We start from the raw sequence: 21051 nt of genomic DNA, 5'->3' as shown, positions 1-21051 counted from the left end.
TGTTTAGTTGTTAATGATGGCTTTCGTTTAGCTTTTCTGTATGTAAATCCCATTGCCTTTAGGCGGTTTCTTACAGTTCGGTCACAGACGTTGACTCCAGTTTCCTCCCATTCGTTCCTCATTTGTTTTGTTGTGCATTTTTGATTTTTGAGACATATTGCTTTAAGTTTTGTGTCTTGATGCTTTGATGTCTTCCTTGGTCTACCAGTATGTTTGCCTTTAACAACCTTCCCATGTTGTTTGTATTTGGTCCAGAGTTTAGACACAGCTGACTGTGAACAACCAACATCTTTTGCAACATTGCGTGATGATTTACCCTCTTTTAAGAGTTTGATAATCCTCTCCTTTGTTTCAACTGACATCTCTCATGTTGGAGCCATGATTCATGTCAGTCCACTTGGTGCAACAGCTCTCCAAGGTGTGATCACTCCTTTTTAGATGCAGACTAACGAGCAGATCTGATTTGATGCAGGTGTTAGTTTGGGGGATGAAAATTTACAGGGTGATTCCATAATTTTTTCCTCAGAATTGAGTGATTCCATATTTTTTTCCTCTGCTTGGTCTAAAAAAGTAACCGTTACTGACTGCCACGATCTTTTTTTCTTGATTTCTTATAGTGTTTCTTAAAGCCAGAAAGTTGCCATTTGAAATGACTTTAGTTTTGTGTCATGTCTGTCATCTGCTTTTTTTCTACAAAATTAAACAACTGAATGAACATCCTCCGAGGCCGGTGATTCCATCATTTTTGCCAGGGGTTGTAATATACAACAGCTATTACTGCAAATATAATGTACAATAGTAATTTCAAGGGTGGTAATAAACTGTGCAAAGTTTCTATAAGTAGTTAGAATGGCATGTGAGTCCAGAATGTTTTTAGAACCTTTGACCTTAGAGCTCAACAGACCGTAGACCTTGCACCCCCCCTAACCACCACCACCACCATCCCTATAAAGAAGAACTCAGCCCTTTCATTTCCTGTTAATTACGTAGTCTTTCATCAGTATTGTTATTATACACTCAACAAAAATATAAACGCAACACTTTTGGTTTTGCTCCCATTTTGTATGAGATGAACTCAAAGATCTAAAACTTTTTCCACATACACAATATCACCATTTCCCTCAAATATTGTTCACAAACCAGTCTAAATCTGTTATAGTGAGCACTTCTCCTTTGCTGAGATAATCCATCCCACCTCACAGGTGTGCCATATCAAGATGCTGATTAGACACCATGATTAGTGCACAGGTGTGCCTTAGACTGTCCACAATAAAAGGCCACTCTGAAAGGTGCAGTTTTGTTTTATTGGGGGGGATACCAGTCAGTGTCTGGTGTGACCACCATTTGCCTCATGCAGTGCAACACATCTCCTTCGCATAGAGTTGATCAGGTTGTCAATTGTGGCCTGTGGAATGTTGGTCCACTCCTCTGCAATGGCTGTGCGAAGTTGCTGGATACTGGCAGGAACTGGTACACGCTGTCGTATACGCCAGTCCAGAGCATCCCAAACATGCTCAATGGGTGACATGTCCGGTGAGTATGCCGGCCATGCAAGAAGTGGGACATTTTCAGCTTCCAAGAATTGTGTACAGATCCTTGCAACATGGGGCCGTGAATTATCCTGCTGCAACATGAGGTTGATGTTCTTGGATGTATGGCACAACAATGGGCCTCAGGATCTCATCACGGTATCTCTGTGCATTCAAAATGCCATCAATAAAATGCACCTGTGTTCTTCATCCATAACAGATGCCTGCCCATACCATAACCCCACCACCACCATGGGCCACTCGATCCACAACATTGACATCAGAAAACCGCTCACCCACACGACGCCACACACGCTGTCTGCCATCTGCCCTGAACAGTGTGAACCGGGATTCATCCATGAAGAGAACACCTCTCCAATGTGCCAAACGCCAGCAAATGTGAGCATTTGCCCACTCAAGTCGGTTACAATGACGAACTGGAGTCAGGTCAAGACCCTGATGTGGACGACGAGCATGCAGATGAGCTTCCCTGAGACGGTTTCTGACAGTTTGTGCAGAAATTCTTTGGTTATGCAAACCGATTGTTTCAGCAGCTGTCCGAGTGGCTGGTTTCAGACGATCTTGGAGGTGAACATGCTGGATGTGGAGGTCCTGGGCTGGTGTGGTTACACGTGGTCTGCGGTTGTGAGGCTGGTTGGATGTACTGCCAAATTCTCTGAAACGCCTTTGGAGATGGCTTATGGTAGAGAAATGAACATTCAATACACGAGCAACAGCTCTGGTTGACATTCCTGCTGTCAGCATGTCAATTGCACGCTCCCTCAAATTTTGCGACATCTGTGGCATTGTGCTGTGTGATAAAACTGCACCTTTCAGAGTGGCCTTTTATTGTGGGCAGTCTAAGGCACACCTGTGCACTAATCATGGTGTCTAATCAGCATCTTGATATGGCACACCTGTGAGGTGGGATGGATTATCTCAGCAAAGGAGAAGTGCTCACTATCACAGATTTAGACTGGTTTGTGAACAATATTTGAGGGAAATGGTGATATTGTGTATGTGGAAAAAGTTTTAGATCTTTGAGTTCATCTCATACGAAATGGGAGCAAAACCAAAAGTGTTGCGTTTATATTTTTGTTGAGTGTAATTTGTTGTGGTCAACCTCTGCCCTTGTCCTGTCTTTCCTGTTGAGTGTTGTTTGTCTGTTTTCCCTAGGTGGCATGCTGCAGAGCCGAGGTGCACCTGAAACTCATCATCTCCTCGCACCTGAGGTTCATGAGCTCCCGATCATGAGCGGGTTACTTAAACCCCAGCTTTGACCTCAGTCTTTGCCAGATTCTACCCAGATTCTATCTTGATTCTACTTCGTCATACCAGGCTTCCATGCCACTGTTTCCATGCTCTCTGACTTCTGAGAGATTTCCCAGAGATGTCCTGAGTGCGACTTCTGAGATTTCCACAGCTCCTCTCAAAAGTAACCTGGCCTCTCCATTTTCCGCAATAGAGTACTTTGACCTCTGGTGTTTCCAGACGCCTTCCTGTGCAGCTTCCATGCTGCAATGTCTCCTGGCTTCCACTCCACTACCTGCACTACAACATCACTTTGGAACTCGCAGCTGTGCCGCTGCTCATCTGCACTCTGCCTCGGAGTGTGCTGCTCTGCACCGTTCAGCTAAGTTCCTGAAATCTTTGAGTTTGTGAGATCAATGTGCATTTCCAAGAACTGTATGAACTGTTATGCAGAACAACTAAGAAATTCCTAGTCATTTCTGAAGCCAAGCCAAGCTTAATTGAACTGTATCATAAGATGCGCTGCTGCTGACCTCTGACCTCTGTGAAACAATTCCTGAACTGCGAATGTTCCTGCTTTAAGCCTCCTGTGAACATTCTGTTGTTAAAGGCTTCCATTGTAACGAGTGCATTCATTCACCTTTGTTGTCCTCATCATCTCAGAACGTTCCTCTGTGCTCGGCTCTGTGCGTTCCACCTGGCTCCGGTTTCTGTACCATCTGTCCTGGATTTCAACCCACTCTCTAACTCCCAAGCCTGGCTCTGGTTGCACTGCAGCTCCTGACTTTCCACCGCTACAAGCGGGCCCTGTCTCGCTTCTGCAGGCACCATCTCCAGCTTCAGCATATTTAATCCTTTGTTATTCATAATTGTAAATAAATCTCCTTTTGTTCACACCTGTTCTCATCATTGTTCATTGTTGTCGCCAGCATTTGCGTCCATCACCTGAACTGGTCCAGTCCCATCCAGACCTCTAACCATAACAATTATTATTACTTCTATTTTGTCATTTACATTCTACAAAACAGGTGCATGATAAGAGAAACCTCTGTGGTCCGCAGACTTTTTTATTCACCTTAGCGACACAAAGTAGTTCTGCACCCTGAGAACAAAGAGCCCAGACCAGTACGTAGGGTTTATTTAGGTCAGCTAAGTAGGGAGGTGCTAGTCCCTGAATAATTTTATAAGTTACCAGCAGAACCTTAAAATCTGACCTCACAGGGACAGGAAGCCAGTGAAGAGACACCAAAATGAGTGTAATGTGGTCAAACATTCTGCTTCCTGTCAAAAGTCTGGCAGCCACATTTTGAGCCAAGTGGAGACCCGTAGTGCTGGACTGTGGTAAATCAGAAAATAGAGCATTGCAGTTGTCCAATCTAGAGAAGCAAATGCATGGATCAGGGTCTCTGTGTCAGCCATAGACAGGATGAGATGAATCTTTGCTGTGTTTCGCAGGTGGAAGAAAGCAGTCTTTGTAATTTCTCTAATGTGTAAATCAAAGGATAATATGGGATCAAAATTCACCCCAAGGTTCCTCACTTTGTCTGTGTGATGTATGACACACGAATCTAGGTTAAGCGTTCATTGACCAAAGTGATGCCAATGTCTCACTGGACCAAGAACCATCATTTCAGTCTTGTATGAGTTTAAAAGTAAGAAATTGCTGGATATCCAGTTTTTCATTGACACGAGGCAATCCTCTAAGGATTTTTTGGGTATAAATTACCAGCAGTTATCGGCATGTACAACTGAGCATCATCAGCACAGCAATGAAAGGTTATCCCAAAACACAGCAATACGTGGCTAATAGGGGTGCTTTTATAAAAGGAAAAATGCAGGGGGCCTAAGAAGGACCCCTGTGGGACCCCATATTTCATGTCACCAAGGTTAGAGGCAGTTAGAATATACAGCAAGAATGACTGGTTAGGTACGATGTCAACCATGCAAGGACATTCCCAGTAATCCCAAAATGATTCTCCAACCTATTAAGTAAAATATGGTGATCCACCTTATCAAACGCAGCACTGAGATCTAACAGCACCAGAACAGTAGTGATGTCTGAATCCACTGCATGCAGAATGTCATTTACCACTTTAGTGAGAGCTGTCTCTGTGGCATGATGTGTTCGAAATGTAGACTGCAGTGGCTCAAAGAGATTATTCTCAGTAAGTTGGTCCACGAGCTGCAATGAAACCACTTTTTTCAGAATTTTAGAACAAAATGATACATTTGATATCGGCCTGTAATTTTTCAGTACACGAGGGTCAAGATTAGATTTCCTAAGTAATGTTTTAATCACTGCAGATTTGTAATATTTAGGAACAGTTCCAGAGATTAAAGACAGATTAATAATTTCCAGCACAGTCAGCCCAAGAGTGGGCCTTAGGTCCTTATCAGTTTTGTTGGTATAGGATCAAATAAACAGGTTGTGCTTTTGGAAGACATGACAAGTTTCATCAGCACGCCCAGTGAGATACTATCAAAATCATTAAATCTAGGCAATATATCAGTGATGGTACCCACCTTGATAAAAGGGTGTAATGGCTGAAGTAAGGCATGCTGAGGTATATTTAACCTAATATCTATTTTGTTCTCAAGGTCATCTAAGAAATCTTGTGCTTTAAAAGGAGAGTGACTTACAGGTGGTTGTCCATGAATAAGTGTTGCCACTGTGTCAAACAAGAACTTTGAATTATGCTTGTTTATGGTGATCAAATCAAAGTAATAGGCCCACTTTGTAGCCAGTAGTGCATGCTTATAGTCGAGAATAGCATCACACCACACAAGGTGGAATACTTCTAGTTTTGACCAATGCCATTTTCATTCAAACCTTACGCTTGAGGCCACGTAAGTAATCATTTAACCACAGCAACTGTGGGGGGCCTGGTTTTAATATAGGTGGAGCAATCATGTCGACTGTAGTTTTGAGCGCTGAGTTTAAGCTGTCCACAAGACTGTCCACTGAATGGTCGCCAAAAGTGATGCTAAGATCTCAAGGAGCCTGGCTCCAAGTTCAGTTGTAGTTGAAGAGTTGATGTGTTGCCGCAGTGATAAATAAAGTTCTTGTTTCAGTAAACATGACAACATGTAAACTTAATAAGTGAGTGATCAGACACCACCAACACAAGAGGCATGATGTCAGTATTTCTGACAGCAATAGCGCACACAAGGACCAAATACAGGGTATTTCCACTAATGTTGTTGTGAAAGTGTAGGAACACGGACCCACAACAGGGGGCGTAAAAGAACGGGCAATGGATAAGCCAAACAGTAACAATTTAATGTTGTAAATTGTGCACAACGGAATACAGACAAAAACAAGTTTGGAACTACAGTCAATTACACGTTGGGTGACGTGTGGGCAGGCTTGAGGATAGGAGACGCCCGTCCAGAACCGAGCCGGATCCCACACGGCCCTCACCGCCAACGGATCTGAAGAACACCGGAGCAGCCAAGTCCTGAGTCCCCAGGTGGTCACCGTCTCCAGCTGTCAGACCTGGCACTGCTGGCAGAGAACAGAAACAGCACAGGTGAGTGTGAGTACGCACACTCAGTAATCCCACAGTCTGTGTTCTTTTGGGAGGGAGCACCTCCACCTCCAGTCACACACTCGTGCAGCTCCTGTCTAACCACTTATCTGGTTGGGGTGTGAAGCGAAGCCGTCGCTGATCACACCAAACGCCAATCCCACCAAACGCCAATCCCACAGATAAGGCAACACCACAGGAAAACAGCTGCAAAGAAGTTCAGACTATTAGTCAGCGTTAAGTGTAGCAGAGAAATTACCTCCAAGGCAGCTGATTTCTCGGCGGGGAGGTGCAGTTGCAGTCCGGCCTTTAAGGTGGTGGTGATGTGGATGAGTGACAGCTGGTGCTGATGACGAGTAACAGCTGACACTCCCGGTTGCTATGACGCCCTCTCGTGCTTGAAGCCCGCACTTCAAGCAGGGCGCCATCTGGTGGTGGTGGGCCAGCAGTACCTCCTCTTCAGCGGCCCACACAACAGGACTCCCCCCTCAACGGGCGCCGCCTGGCGCCCGACCAGGCTTGTCCGGGTGCCGCCGGTAGAAGTCGGGAAGGAGGGCGGGGTCCAGGATGAAGTTCCTCTTCACCCAGGAGCATTCTTCGGGTCCATACCCCTCCCAGTCCACCAAATACTGGAACCCCCGGCCCTTCCGACGGACATCCAGGAGCCGGCGCACGGTCCAAGCCGGCTCCCCGTCGATGATCCGGGCAGGAGGCGGCGCCGGTCCGGGGGCACAGAGGGGTGAAACGTGGTGAGGTTTGATGCGTGACACATGGAAAACCAGGTGGATCCGCAGCGAAGCTGGCAGCTTCAGCTTCACTGCGGCTGGACTGAGGATCTTGAGTATGGTGAAAGGTCCAATGTATCTGTCCTTTAACTTCTGGGATTCCACTTGCAGGGGAATGTCTTTTGTGGAAAGCCAAACCTCCTGCCCAGGCTGATACGCAGGGGCCGGGGCACGCCGGCGGTCTGCATGGTTCTTGGCCCTCGTCCGGGCTTTGAGCAGGGCAGAGTGGGCGGTACGCCACACCCGATGGCACCTTCTCAGATGGGCCTGGACCGAGGGCACCCCCACCTATCCCTCCACTAGCGGGAACAATGGGGGCTGGTACCCCAAACACACCTCAAATGGGGAGAGGCCGGTAGCAGACGATACTTGGCTATTATAAGTGTACTCGATCCAGGCCAGATGGTTACTCCAGGCCGTCGGGTGCGCGGAGGTCACGCAGCGGAGGGCCTGCTCCAATTCCTGGTTCGCCCGCTCTGCCTGTCCATTCGTCTGAGGATGGTACCCGGACGAGAGACTCACGGTGGCCCCCAGTTCCCTGCAGAAACTCCTCCAGACCTGAGAGGAGAACTGAGGACCACAGTCTGAGACAATATCCGATGGAATTCCATACAGACGCACGACGTGGTGGACCAGGAGGTCTGCAGTCTCCTGGGCTGTCGGGAGCTTCGGGAGGGCCACGAAGTGGGCCGCCTTGGAGAAGCGGTCCACTATCGTGAGGATGGCAGTCATGCTCTGGGACGGCGGGAGGCCCATGACAAAGTCCAGGCCGATGTGAGACCAGGGGCAATGAGGCACGGGCAGAGGCTGGAGGAGGCCTTGGGCCTTGTGGTGGTCAGCTTTGCCCCTGGCACAGGTGGTGCAGGCCTGGACATACTCCCGGACGTCGGCTTCGATAGACACCCACCAGAAGCGCTGCCAGACCACTGCCACGGTCCTTCGCACCCCTGGATGACAGGAGAGCTTGGAACCATGACAGAAGTCTAGGACCGCAGCCCTGGCCTCTGGTGGGATGTACAATTTGTCCTTCGGACCTGTCCCCGGGTCCGGGCTCCGTGTCAGGGCCTCCCGGACGGTCTTCTCCACGTCCCAGGTGAGGGTGGCCACGACAGTGGACTCGGGATGATGGTTTCCGTCAGGTCTGACAGCTCGGTCTTGACCTCCTCTTCGTGCACCCGGGACAGGGCGTCAGATTGTTGGTTCTTCGTCCCGGGGCGGTAGGTGATCCGAAAGTCAAAACGCCCGAAGAACAGTGACCAGCGGGCTTGCCTGGGGTTCAGACGCCTGGCGGTCCGAATGTACTCCAGGTTCCGATGGTCCGTGAAAACCGTAAATGGTACCGATGCTCCCTCCAACAGGTGTCTCCACTCCTCAAGAGCCTCCTTCACTGCAAGAAGTTCCCGATTGCCGATGTCATAGTTCCTTTCAGCCGGGGTCAACCTGCGGGGAAAAGTAGGCACATGGATGGAGAACCTTGTCGGACTCCCCACTCTGGGATAGCACGGCTCCTATCCCTGAGTCAGAGGCGTCCACTTCAACTACAAACTGGCGATTGGGATTGGGCTGCACCAGAACTGGTGCAGTCGAGAACCGGCGTTTCAACTCCCTAAACGCGGCTTCGCACCGATCCGACCAGGTGAAGGGGACTTTTGTGGAAGTCAGGGCTGTCAGGGGGCTAACTACCTGACTGTAGCCCTTGATGAACCTCCTGTAGAAATTTGCAAAACCGAGGAACTGTTGCAGTTTCCTACGGTTTGTTGGTTGGGGCCAATCTCTCACCGCTGCAACCTTGGCCGGATCAGGGCGACGGAGTTGGAGGAGATTATGAACCCCAGGAAGGACAAAGAAGTGCGGTGGAACTCGCACTTCTCGCCCTTCACAAACAGCCGGTTCTCCAACAACCGCTGTAGGACCTGACGTACATGCTTGACATGGGTTTCAGGATCCGGAGAAAAGATGAGTATATCGTCTAGATATACGAAGACAAACCGATGCAGGAAGTCCCGCAAGACGTCATTAACCAATGCTTGGAACGTCGCAGGCGCATTGGTGAGGCCGAACAGCATGACCAGGTACTCAAAGTGACCTAACGGGGTGTTAAATGCCGTCTTCCACTCGTCTCCCTCCCGGAGCCGAACCAGGTGATAAGCATTCCTAAGATCCAATTTTGTGAATATTTGGGCTCCATGCAAGGGCGTGAACACTGAATCCAACAGAGTTAACGGATATCGGTTGCGAACCGTGATCTCGTTCAGCCCTCTGTAATCAATGCATGGACGGAGTCCGCCGTCCTTCTTGCCCACAAAAAAGAAACCAGCACCCATCGGGGAGGTGGAGTTCCGGATCAACCCGGCAGCTAACGAGTCACTGATGTAGGTCTCCATTGATTCGCGTTCCGGACGTGAGAGGTTGTACAACCTGCTGGACGGGTACTCAGCGCCCGGTATCAAATCAATGGCACAATCGTACGGACGGTGCGGGGGCAGTGTGAGTGCCAGATCCTTGCTGAAGACGTCAGCAAGGTCATGGTACTCGGCTGGCACCGCCGCCAGATTGGGGGGACTAAAACCTCCTCCTTAGCTGTCATACCGGGTGGAAACCGAGGATCCTAAACACTCCCGGTGGCAGGTTTCGCTCCACTGAACCACAACCCCAGACGGCCAATCAATCCGGGGATTGTGTTTTAATACCCATGGAAAACCCAAAATCACTCTGGAGGTAGAAGGTGTTAAATAAAACAATCTCCTCCCTGTGATTTCCAGACACAACCAATGTCACTGCCTGTGTCTGGTGTGTGATTAGTGGAAGAAGGGTGCCATCTAGTGCCCGCACCGACAATGGTGACGGTAAGGCCACTAGAGGGAGCCCAACCTCCTTTGCCCATCTGCTATCCAGCAGATTCCCCTCCGACCCCGTGTCCACCAGTGCTGGGGCGTGAAGGGTTAGATCCCCTCTCAGGATCGTGACTGGGATACGTGCAGATTTTCGGGGTCTCCCCGCGTGGGTATTGTGACCCACCCTTAGCCCAGTCTCTAAGGACGAGTGCTGCTGTTTTGACCGTTTGGGGCATTCTTTCTGTGTGTGCTCGGTTGAGCTGCAGAGAAAACACTCCCCACGGATCAGCCTCCTTTGTCTCTGATCTGATCGCCTTTTGGCCCTGCTCGTTTCCATAGCAACGTCAGCAGGGGGAGCTGTCGTCACGTGGATTGCCCTGGCAGTGGAGCGTGGGGAAGTCGGCTCCCTTTCGGACCCGGGAGGAAGAGGGACGGCTTGTGTCTGACCACGCCCTTCGTCTCGCTCCCGTCGGTGTTCTGTTAATCGGTTGTCTAACCGTATAACCAGGTCGATAAGCCCGTCTAAATCCCGCGGCTCATCCTTCGCCACCAGGTGCTCCTTAAGGACCGGGGACAGTCTGTTTACAAAGGCGGCACGGAGCGCAACAGTATTCCAGCCGGCTCGCGCTGCCGCGATGCGGAAGTTGACTGCATACTTCGCTGCGCTCCGACACCCCTGTCTTATCGACAGCAGCACGCTTGAAGCGGTCTCGCCTCTATGAGGGTGGTCGAACACCTGTCGGAACTCCCTCACAAACCCAGTGTAAGTCATTAGGAGCCGTGAATTCTGCTCCCAGAGCGCCGTAGCCCAGGTGCGTGCCTCTCCTCAAAGCAAATTTATAACGTAAGCCACCCGGCTAGCGTCTGACATGTACATGACAGGACGCTGTGAAAAGACGAGCGAGCACTGCATCAAGAAGTCCGCACACGTCTCAACACAGCCTCCGTACGGCTCCGGAGGGCTTATGTATGCTTCAGGGGAAGGTGGGGGGGTTCGTTGAACGACCAGTGGAATGTCTGTCTCTGGCATTCGGTCAGCAGGAGGAGGTGCTGCAGCAGCGCCCTGAGCATGCACTTCCACCTGGGCGGTTGAGAGCCTCCATCCTTCGATTGAGAACAATGCACTGCTCGGTAACTAAGTCCAACCGAGCAGTAAAAGCGGTTAAGATGTGCTGCAGCTCACCTAACACGCCTCCTGCTGGTGCCTGTGCACCTCGCTCTTCCATTGGCTGTTCAAGCGATGGTTGACGCCCCTCGGGATCCATGACGCTGGCCGAGAAATCCTGTTGTGAAAGTGTAGGAACACGGACCCACAACAGGGGGCATAAAAGAACGGGCAATGGATAAGCCAAACAGTAACAATTTAATGTTGTAAATTGTGCACAACGGAATACAGACAACAAGTTTGGAACTACAGTCAATTACACGTTGGGTGACGTGTGGGCAGGCTTGAGGATAGGAGACGCCCGTCCAGAACCGAGCCGGATCCCACACGGCCCTCACCGCCAACAGATCTGAAGAACACCGGAGCCGCCAAGTCCTGAGTCCCCAGGTGGTCACCGTCTCCAGCTGTCAGACCTGGCACTGCTGGCAGAGAACAGAAACAGCACAGGTGAGTGTGAGTACGCACACTCAGTAATCCCACAGTCTGTGTTCTTTTGGGAGGGAGCACCTCCACCTCCAGTCACACACTCGTGCAGCTCCTGTCTAACCACTTATCTGGTTGGGGTGTGAAGCGAAGCCGTCGCTGATCACACCAAACGCCAATCCCACAGATAAGGCAACACCAGAGGAAAACGGCTGCAAAGACGTTCAGACTATTAGTCAGCGTTAAGTGTAGCAGAGAAATTACCTCCAAGGTAGCTGATTTCTCGGCGGGGAGGTGGAGTTGCAGTCCGGCCTTTAAGGTGGTGGTGATGTGGATGAGTGACAGCTGGTGCTGATGACGAGTAACAGCTGTCACTCCCGGTTGCTATGACGCCCTCTCGTGCTTGAAGCCCGCACTTCAAGCATATTTAATCCTTTGTTATTCATAATTGTAAATAAATCTCCTTTTGTTCACACCTGTTCTCATCATTGTTCATTGTTGTCGCCAGCATTTGCGTCCATCACCTGAACTGGTCCAGTCCCATCCAGACCTCTAACCATAACAATTATTATTACTTCTATTTTGTCATTTACATTCTACAAAACAGGTGCATGATAAGAGAAACCTCTGTGGTCCGCAGACTTTTTTATTCACCTTAGCGACACAAAGTAGTTCTGCACCCTGAGAACAAAGAGCCCAGGCCAGTACGTAGGGTTTATTTAGGTCAGCTAAGTAGGGAGGTGCTAGTCCCTGAATAATTTTATAAGTTACCAGCAGAACCTTAAAATCTGACCTCACAGGGACAGGAAGCCAGTGAAGAGACACCAAAATGAGTGTAATGTGGTCAAACATTCTGCTTCCTGTCAAAAGTCTGGCAGCCACATTTTGAGCCAAGTGGAGACCCGTAGTGCTGGACTGTGGTAAATCAGAAAATAGAGCATTGCAGTTGTCCAATCTAGAGAAGCAAATGCATGGATCAGGGTCTCTGTGTCAGCCATAGACAGGATGAGATGAATCTTTGCTGTGTTTCGCAGGTGGAAGAAAGCAGTCTTTGTAATTTCTCTAATGTGTAAATCAAAGGATAATATGGGATCAAAATTCACCCCAAGGTTCCTCACTTTGTCTGTGTGATGTATGACACACGAATCTAGGTTAAGCGTTCATTGACCAAAGTGATGCCAATGTCTCACTGGACCAAGAACCATCATTTCAGTCTTGTATGAGTTTAAAAGTAAGAAATTGCTGGATATCCAGTTTTTCATTGACACGAGGCAATCCTCTAAGGATTTTTTGGGTATAAAATTACCAGCAGTTATCGGCATGTACAACTGAGCATCATCAGCACAGCAATGAAAGGTTATCCCAAAACACAGCAATACGTGGCTAATAGGGGTGCTTTTATAAAAGGAAAAATGCAGGGGGCCTAAGAAGGACCCCTGTGGGACCCCATATTTCATGTCACCAAGGTTAGAGGCAGTTAGAATATACAGCAAGAATGACTGGTTAGGTACGATGTCAACCATGCAAGGACATTCCCAGTAATCCCAAAATGATTCTCCAACCTATTAAGTAAAATATGGTGATCCACCTTATCAAACGCAGCACTGAGATCTAACAGCACCAGAACAGTAGTGATGTCTGAATCCACTGCATGCAGAATGTCATTTACCACTTTAGTGAGAGCTGTCTCTGTGGCATGATGTGTTCGAAATGTAGACTGCAGTGGCTCAAAGAGATTATTCTCAGTAAGTTGGTCCACGAGCTGCAATGAAACCACTTTTTTCAGAATTTTAGAACAAAATGATACATTTGATATCGGCCTGTAATTTTTCAGTACACGAGGGTCAAGATTAGATTTCCTAAGTAATGTTTTAATCACTGCAGATTTGTAATATTTAGGAACAGTTCCAGAGATTAAAGACAGATTAATAATTTCCAGCACAGTCAGCCCAAGAGTGGGCCTTAGGTCCTTATCAGTTTTGTTGGTATAGGATCAAATAAACAGGTTGTGCTTTTGGAAGACATGACAAGTTTCATCAGCACGCCCAGTGAGATACTATCAAAATCATTAAATCTAGGCAATATATCAGTGATGGTACCCACCTTGATAAAAGGGTGTAATGGCTGAAGTAAGGCATGCTGAGGTATATTTAACCTAATATCTATTTTGTTCTCAAGGTCATCTAAGAAATCTTGTGCTTTAAAAGGAGAGTGACTTACAGGTGGTTGTCCATGAATAAGTGTTGCCACTGTGTCAAACAAGAACTTTGAATTATGCTTGTTTATGGTGATCAAATCAAAGTAATAGGCCCACTTTGTAGCCAGTAGTGCATGCTTATAGTCGAGAATAGCATCACACCACACAAGGTGGAATACTTCTAGTTTTGACCAATGCCATTTTCATTCAAACCTTACGCTTGAGGCCACGTAAGTAATCATTTAACCACAGCAACTGTGGGGGGCCTGGTTTTAATATAGGTGGAGCAATCATGTCGACTGTAGTTTTGAGCGCTGAGTTTAAGCTGTCCACAAGACTGTCCACTGAATGGTCGCCAAAAGTGATGCTAAGATCTCAAGGAGCCTGGCTCCAAGTTCAGTTGTAGTTGAAGAGTTGATGTGTTGCCGCAGTGATAAATAAAGTTCTTGTTTCAGTAAACATGACAACATGTAAACTTAATAAGTGAGTGATCAGACACCACCAACACAAGAGGCATGATGTCAGTATTTCTGACAGCGATAGCGCACACAAGGACCAAATACAGGGTATTTCCACTAATGTTGTTGTGAAAGTGTAGGAACACGGACCCACAACAGGGGGCGTAAAAGAACGGGCAATGGATAAGCCAAACAGTAACAATTTAATGTTGTAAATTGTGCACAACGGAATACAGACAACAACAAGTTTGGAACTACAGTCAATTACACGTTGGGTGACGTGTGGGCAGGCTTGAGGATAGGAGACGCCCGTCCAGAACCGAGCCGGATCCCACACGGCCCTCACCGCCAACGGATCTGAAGAACACCGGAGCAGCCAAGTCCTGAGTCCCCAGGTGGTCACCGTCTCCAGCTGTCAGACCTGGCACTGCTGGCAGAGAACAGAAACAGCACAGGTGAGTGTGAGTACGCACACTCAGTAATCCCACAGTCTGTGTTCTTTTGGGAGGGAGCACCTCCACCTCCAGTCACACACTCGTGCAGCTCCTGTCTAACCACTTATCTGGTTGGGGTGTGAAGCGAAGCCGTCGCTGATCACACCAAACTGCCAATCCCACCAAACGCCAATCCCACAGATAAGGCAACACCACAGGAAAACAGCTGCAAAGAAGTTCAGACTATTAGTCAGCGTTAAGTGTAGCAGAGAAATTACCTCCAAGGCAGCTGATTTCTCGGCGGGGAGGTGCAGTTGCAGTCCGGCCTTTAAGGTGGTGGTGATGTGGATGAGTGACAGCTGGTGCTGATGACGAGTAACAGCTGACACTCCCGGTTGCTATGACGCCCTCTCGTGCTTGAAGCCCGCACTTCAAGCAGGGCGCCATCTGGTGGTGGTGGGCCAGCAGTACCTCCTCTTCAGCGGCCCACACAACAGGACTCCCCCCTCAACGGGCGCCGCCTGGCGCCCGACCAGGCTTGTCCGGGTGCCGCCGGTAGAAGTCGGGAAGGAGGGCGGGGTCCAGGATGAAGTTCCTCTTCACCCAGGAGCATTCTTCGGGTCCATACCCCTCCCAGTCCACCAAATACTGGAACCCCCGGCCCTTCCGACGGACATCCAGGAGCCGGCGCACGGTCCAAGCCGGCTCCCCGTCGATGATCCGGGCAGGAGGCGGCGCCGGTCCGGGGGCACAGAGGGGTGAAACGTGGTGAGGTTTGATGCGTGACACATGGAAAACCAGGTGGATCCGCAGCGAAGCTGGCAGCTTCAGCTTCACTGCGGCTGGACTGAGGATCTTGAGTATGGTGAAAGGTCCAATGTATCTGTCCTTTAACTTCTGGGATTCCACTTGCAGGGGAATGTCTTTTGTGGAAAGCCAAACCTCCTGCCCAGGCTGATACGCAGGGGCCGGGGCACGCCGGCGGTCTGCATGGTTCTTGGCCCTCGTCCGGGCTTTGAGCAGGGCAGAGTGGGCGGTACGCCACACCCGATGGCACCTTCTCAGATGGGCCTGGACCGAGGGCACCCCCACCTATCCCTCCACTAGCGGGAACAATGGGGGCTGGTACCCCAAACACACCTCAAATGGGGAGAGGCCGGTAGCAGACGATACTTGGCTATTATAAGTGTACTCGATCCAGGCCAGATGGTTACTCCAGGCCGTCGGGTGCGCGGAGGTCACGCAGCGGAGGGCCTGCTCCAATTCCTGGTTCGCCCGCTCTGCCTGTCCATTCGTCTGAGGATGGTACCCGGACGAGAGACTCACGGTGGCCCCCAGTTCCCTGCAGAAACTCCTCCAGACCTGAGAGGAGAACTGAGGACCACAGTCTGAGACAATATCCGATGGAATTCCATACAGACGCACGACGTGGTGGACCAGGAGGTCTGCAGTCTCCTGGGCTGTCGGGAGCTTCGGGAGGGCCACGAAGTGGGCCGCCTTGGAGAAGCGGTCCACTATCGTGAGGATGGCAGTCATGCTCTGGGACGGCGGGAGGCCCATGACAAAGTCCAGGCCGATGTGAGACCAGGGGCAATGAGGCACGGGCAGAGGCTGGAGGAGGCCTTGGGCCTTGTGGTGGTCAGCTTTGCCCCTGGCACAGGTGGTGCAGGCCTGGACATACTCCCGGACGTCGGCTTCAATAGACACCCACCAGAAGCGCTGCCAGACCACTGCCACGGTCCTTCGCACCCCTGGATGACAGGAGAGCTTGGAACCATGACAGAAGTCTAGGACCGCAGCCCTGGCCTCTGGTGGGATGTACAATTTGTCCTTCGGACCTGTCCCCGGGTCCGGGCTCCGTGTCAGGGCCTCCCGGACGGTCTTCTCCACGTCCCAGGTGAGGGTGGCCACGACAGTGGACTCGGGATGATGGTTTCCGTCAGGTCTGACAGCTCGGTCTTGACCTCCTCTTCGTGCACCCGGGACAGGGCGTCAGATTGTTGGTTCTTCGTCCCGGGGCGGTAGGTGATCCGAAAGTCAAAACGCCCGAAGAACAGTGACCAGCGGGCTTGCCTGGGGTTCAGACGCCTGGCGGTCCGAATGTACTCCAGGTTCCGATGGTCCGTGAAAACCGTAAATGGTACCGATGCTCCCTCCAACAGGTGTCTCCACTCCTCAAGAGCCTCCTTCACTGCAAGAAGTTCCCGATTGCCGATGTCATAGTTCCTTTCAGCCGGGGTCAACCTGCGGGAAAAGTAGGCACATGGATGGAGAACCTTGTCGGACTCCCCACTCTGGGATAGCACGGCTCCTATCCCTGAGTCAGAGGCGTCCACTTCAACTACAAACTGGCGATTGGGATTGGGCTGCACCAGAACTGGTGCAGTCGAGAACCGGCGTTTCAACTCCCTAAACGCGGCTTCGCACCGATCCGACCAGGTGAAGGGGACTTTTGTGGAAGTCAGGGCTGTCAGGGGGCTAACTACCTGACTGTAGCCCTTGATGAACCTCCTGTAGAAATTTGCAAAACCGAGGAACTGTTGCAGTTTCCTACGGTTTGTTGGTTGGGGCCAATCTCTCACCGCTGCAACCTTGGCCGGATCAGGGGCGACGGAGTTGGAGGAGATTATGAACCCCAGGAAGGACAAAGAAGTGCGGTGGAACTCGCACTTCTCGCCCTTCACAAACAGCCGGTTCTCCAACAACCGCTGTAGGACCTGACGTACATGCTTGACATGGGTTTCAGGATCCGGAGAAAAGATGAGTATATCGTCTAGATATACGAAGACAAACCGATGCAGGAAGTCCCGCAAGACGTCATTAACCAATGCTTGGAACGTCGCGGGCGCATTGGTGAGGCCGAACAGCATGACCAGGTACTCAAAGTGACCTAACGGGGTGTTAAATGCCGTCTTCCACTCGTCTCCCTCCCGGAGCCGAACCAGGTGATAAGCATTCCTAAGATCCAATTTTGTGAATATTTGGGCTCCATGCAAGGGCGTGAACACTGAATCCAACAGAGTTAACGGATATCGGTTGCGAACCGTGATCTCGTTCAGCCCTCTGTAATCAATGCATGGACGGAGTCCGCCGTCCTTCTTGCCCACAAAAAAGAAACCAGCAACCCCCCTCGGGGAGGTGGAGTTCCGGATCAACCCGGCAGCTAACGAGTCACTGATGTAGGTCTCCATTGATTCGCGTTCCGGACGTGAGAGGTTGTACAACCTGCTGGACGGGTACTCAGCGCCCGGTATCAAATCAATGGCACAATCGTACGGACGGTGCGGGGGCAGTGTGAGTGCCAGATCCTTGCTGAAGACGTCAGCAAGGTCATGGTACTCGGCTGGCACCGCCGCCAGATTGGGGGGACTAAAACCTCCTCCTTAGCTGTCATACCGGGTGGAAACCGAGGATCCTAAACACTCCCGGTGGCAGGTTTCGCTCCACTGAACCACAACCCCAGACGGCCAATCAATCCGGGGATTGTGTTTTAATACCCATGGAAAACCCAAAATCACTCTGGAGGTAGAAGGTGTTAAATAAAACAATCTCCTCCCTGTGATTTCCAGACACAACCAATGTCACTGCCTGTGTCTGGTGTGTGATTAGTGGAAGAAGGGTGCCATCTAGTGCCCGCACCGACAATGGTGACGGTAAGGCCACTAGAGGGAGCCCAACCTCCTTTGCCCATCTGCTATCCAGCAGATTCCCCTCCGACCCCGTGTCCACCAGTGCTGGGGCGTGAAGGGTTAGATCCCCTCTCAGGATCGTGACTGGGATACGTGCAGATTTTCGGGGTCTCCCCGCGTGGGTATTGTGACCCACCCTTAGCCCAGTCTCTAAGGACGAGTGCTGCTGTTTTGACCATTTGGGGCATTCTTTCTGTGTGTGCTCGGTTGAGCTGCAGAGAAAACACTCCCCACGGATCAGCCTCCTTTGTCTCTGATCTGATCGCCTTTTGGCCCTGCTCGTTTCCATAGCAACGTCAGCAGGGGGAGCTGTCGTCACGTGGATTGCCCTGGCAGTGGAGCGTGGGGAAGTCGGCTCCCTTTCGGACCCGGGAGGAAGAGGGACGGCTTGTGTCTGACCACGCCCTTCGTCTCGCTCCCGTCGGTGTTCTGTTAATCGGTTGTCTAACCGTATAACCAGGTCGATAAGCCCGTCTAAATCCCGCGGCTCATCCTTCGCCACCAGGTGCTCCTTAAGGACCGGGGACAGTCTGTTTACAAAGGCGGCACGGAGCGCAACAGTATTCCAGCCGGCTCGCGCTGCCGCGATGCGGAAGTTGACTGCATACTTCGCTGCGCTCCGACACCCCTGTCTTATCGACAGCAGCACGCTTGAAGCGGTCTCGCCTCTATGAGGGTGGTCGAACACCTGTCGGAACTCCCTCACAAACCCAGTGTAAGTCATTAGGAGCCGTGAATTCTGCTCCCAGAGCGCCGTAGCCCAGGTGCGTGCCTCTCCTCAAAGCAAATTTATAACGTAAGCCACCCGGCTAGCGTCTGACATGTACATGACAGGACGCTGTGAAAAGACGAGCGAGCACTGCATCAAGAAGTCCGCACACGTCTCAACACAGCCTCCGTACGGCTCCGGAGGGCTTATGTATGCTTCAGGGGAAGGTGGGGGGGTTCGTTGAACGACCAGTGGAATGTCTGTCTCTGGCATTCGGTCAGCAGGAGGAGGTGCTGCAGCAGCGCCCTGAGCATGCACTTCCACCTGGGCGGTGAGAGCCTCCATCCTTCGATTGAGAACAATGCACTGCTCGGTAACTAAGTCCAACCGAGCAGTAAAAGCGGTTAAGATGTGCTGCAGCTCACCTAACACGCCTCCTGCTGGTGCCTGTGCACCTCGCTCTTCCATTGGCTGTTCAAGCGATGGTTGACGCCCCTCGGGATCCATGACGCTGGCCGAGAAATCCTGTTGTGAAAGTGTAGGAACACGGACCCACAACAGGGGGCATAAAAGAACGGGCAATGGATAAGCCAAACAGTAACAATTTAATGTTGTAAATTGTGCACAACGGAATACAGACAACAAGTTTGGAACTACAGTCAATTACACGTTGGGTGACGTGTGGGCAGGCTTGAGGATAGGAGACGCCCGTCCAGAACCGAGCCGGATCCCACACGGCCCTCACCGCCAACAGATCTGAAGAACACCGGAGCCGCCAAGTCCTGAGTCCCCAGGTGGTCACCGTCTCCAGCTGTCAGACCTGGCACTGCTGGCAGAGAACAGAAACAGCACAGGTGAGTGTGAGTACGCACACTCAGTAATCCCACAGTCTGTGTTCTTTTGGGAGGGAGCACCTCCACCTCCAGTCACACACTCGTGCAGCTCCTGTCTAACCACTTATCTGGTTGGGGTGTGAAGCGAAGCCGTCGCTGATCACACCAAACGCCAATCCCACAGATAAGGCAACACCAGAGGAAAACGGCTGCAAAGACGTTCAGACTATTAGTCAGCGTTAAGTGTAGCAGAGAAATTACCTCCAAGGTAGCTGATTTCTCGGCGGGGAGGTGGAGTTGCAGTCCGGCCTTTAAGGTGGTGGTGATGTGGATGAGTGACAGCTGGTGCTGATGACGAGTAACAGCTGTCACTCCCGGTTGCTATGACGCCCTCTCGTGCTTGAAGCCCGCACTTCAAGCAGGGCGCCATCTGGTGGTGGTGGGCCAGCAGTACCTCCTCTTCAGCGGCCCACACAACAAATGTGTGTCAAGCCCTAAATGCATTGCTGGAATCCTAATACATCCACAACGGCCATAAATGACTTGCAGAGGGGGTCAGGAAGTTTATTTATATGAATGTTGAAGTCACCAACAATCCGCACCGGTTGCCAAGTTAGAGAGAAACTCACCAAATATATCTATATATATCTATATATATATATAGATATATATAGATATATATAGTGAGGAAAATAAGTATTTGAACACCCTATGATTTTTGCAAGTTCTCCCACTTAGAAATCATGGAGGGGTCTGAAATTTTCATCTTAGGTGCATGTCCACTGTGAGAGACATAATCTACAAAAAAAAAAAAAAATCCGGAAATCACAATGTATGATTTTTTTAATAATTTATTTGTATGTTACTGCTGCAAATTAGTATTTCAACACCTGTGAAAATCAATGATAATATTTGGTACAGTAGCCTTTGTTTGCAATTACAGAGGTCAAACGTTTCCTGTAGTTTTTCACCACGTTTGCACACACTGCAACAGAGATTTTGGCCCATTCCTCCACACAGATCTTCTCTAGATCAGCCAGGTTACTGGGCTGTTGCAGAGAAACACGGAGTTTGAGCTCCCTCCAAAGATTTTCTATTGGGTTTAGGTCTGGAGACTGGCTAGGCCACTCCAGAACCTTGATATGCTTCTTACGGAGCCACTCCTTGGTTATCCTGGCTGTGTACTTCGGGTCACTGTCATGTTGGAAGACCCATCC

Source organism: Thalassophryne amazonica, chromosome 4 (assembly GCF_902500255.1).
Source record: "Thalassophryne amazonica chromosome 4, fThaAma1.1, whole genome shotgun sequence".
Classification (NCBI taxonomy): domain Eukaryota; kingdom Metazoa; phylum Chordata; class Actinopteri; order Batrachoidiformes; family Batrachoididae; genus Thalassophryne; species Thalassophryne amazonica.
Note: the sequence above shows the minus strand (reverse complement) of the source record.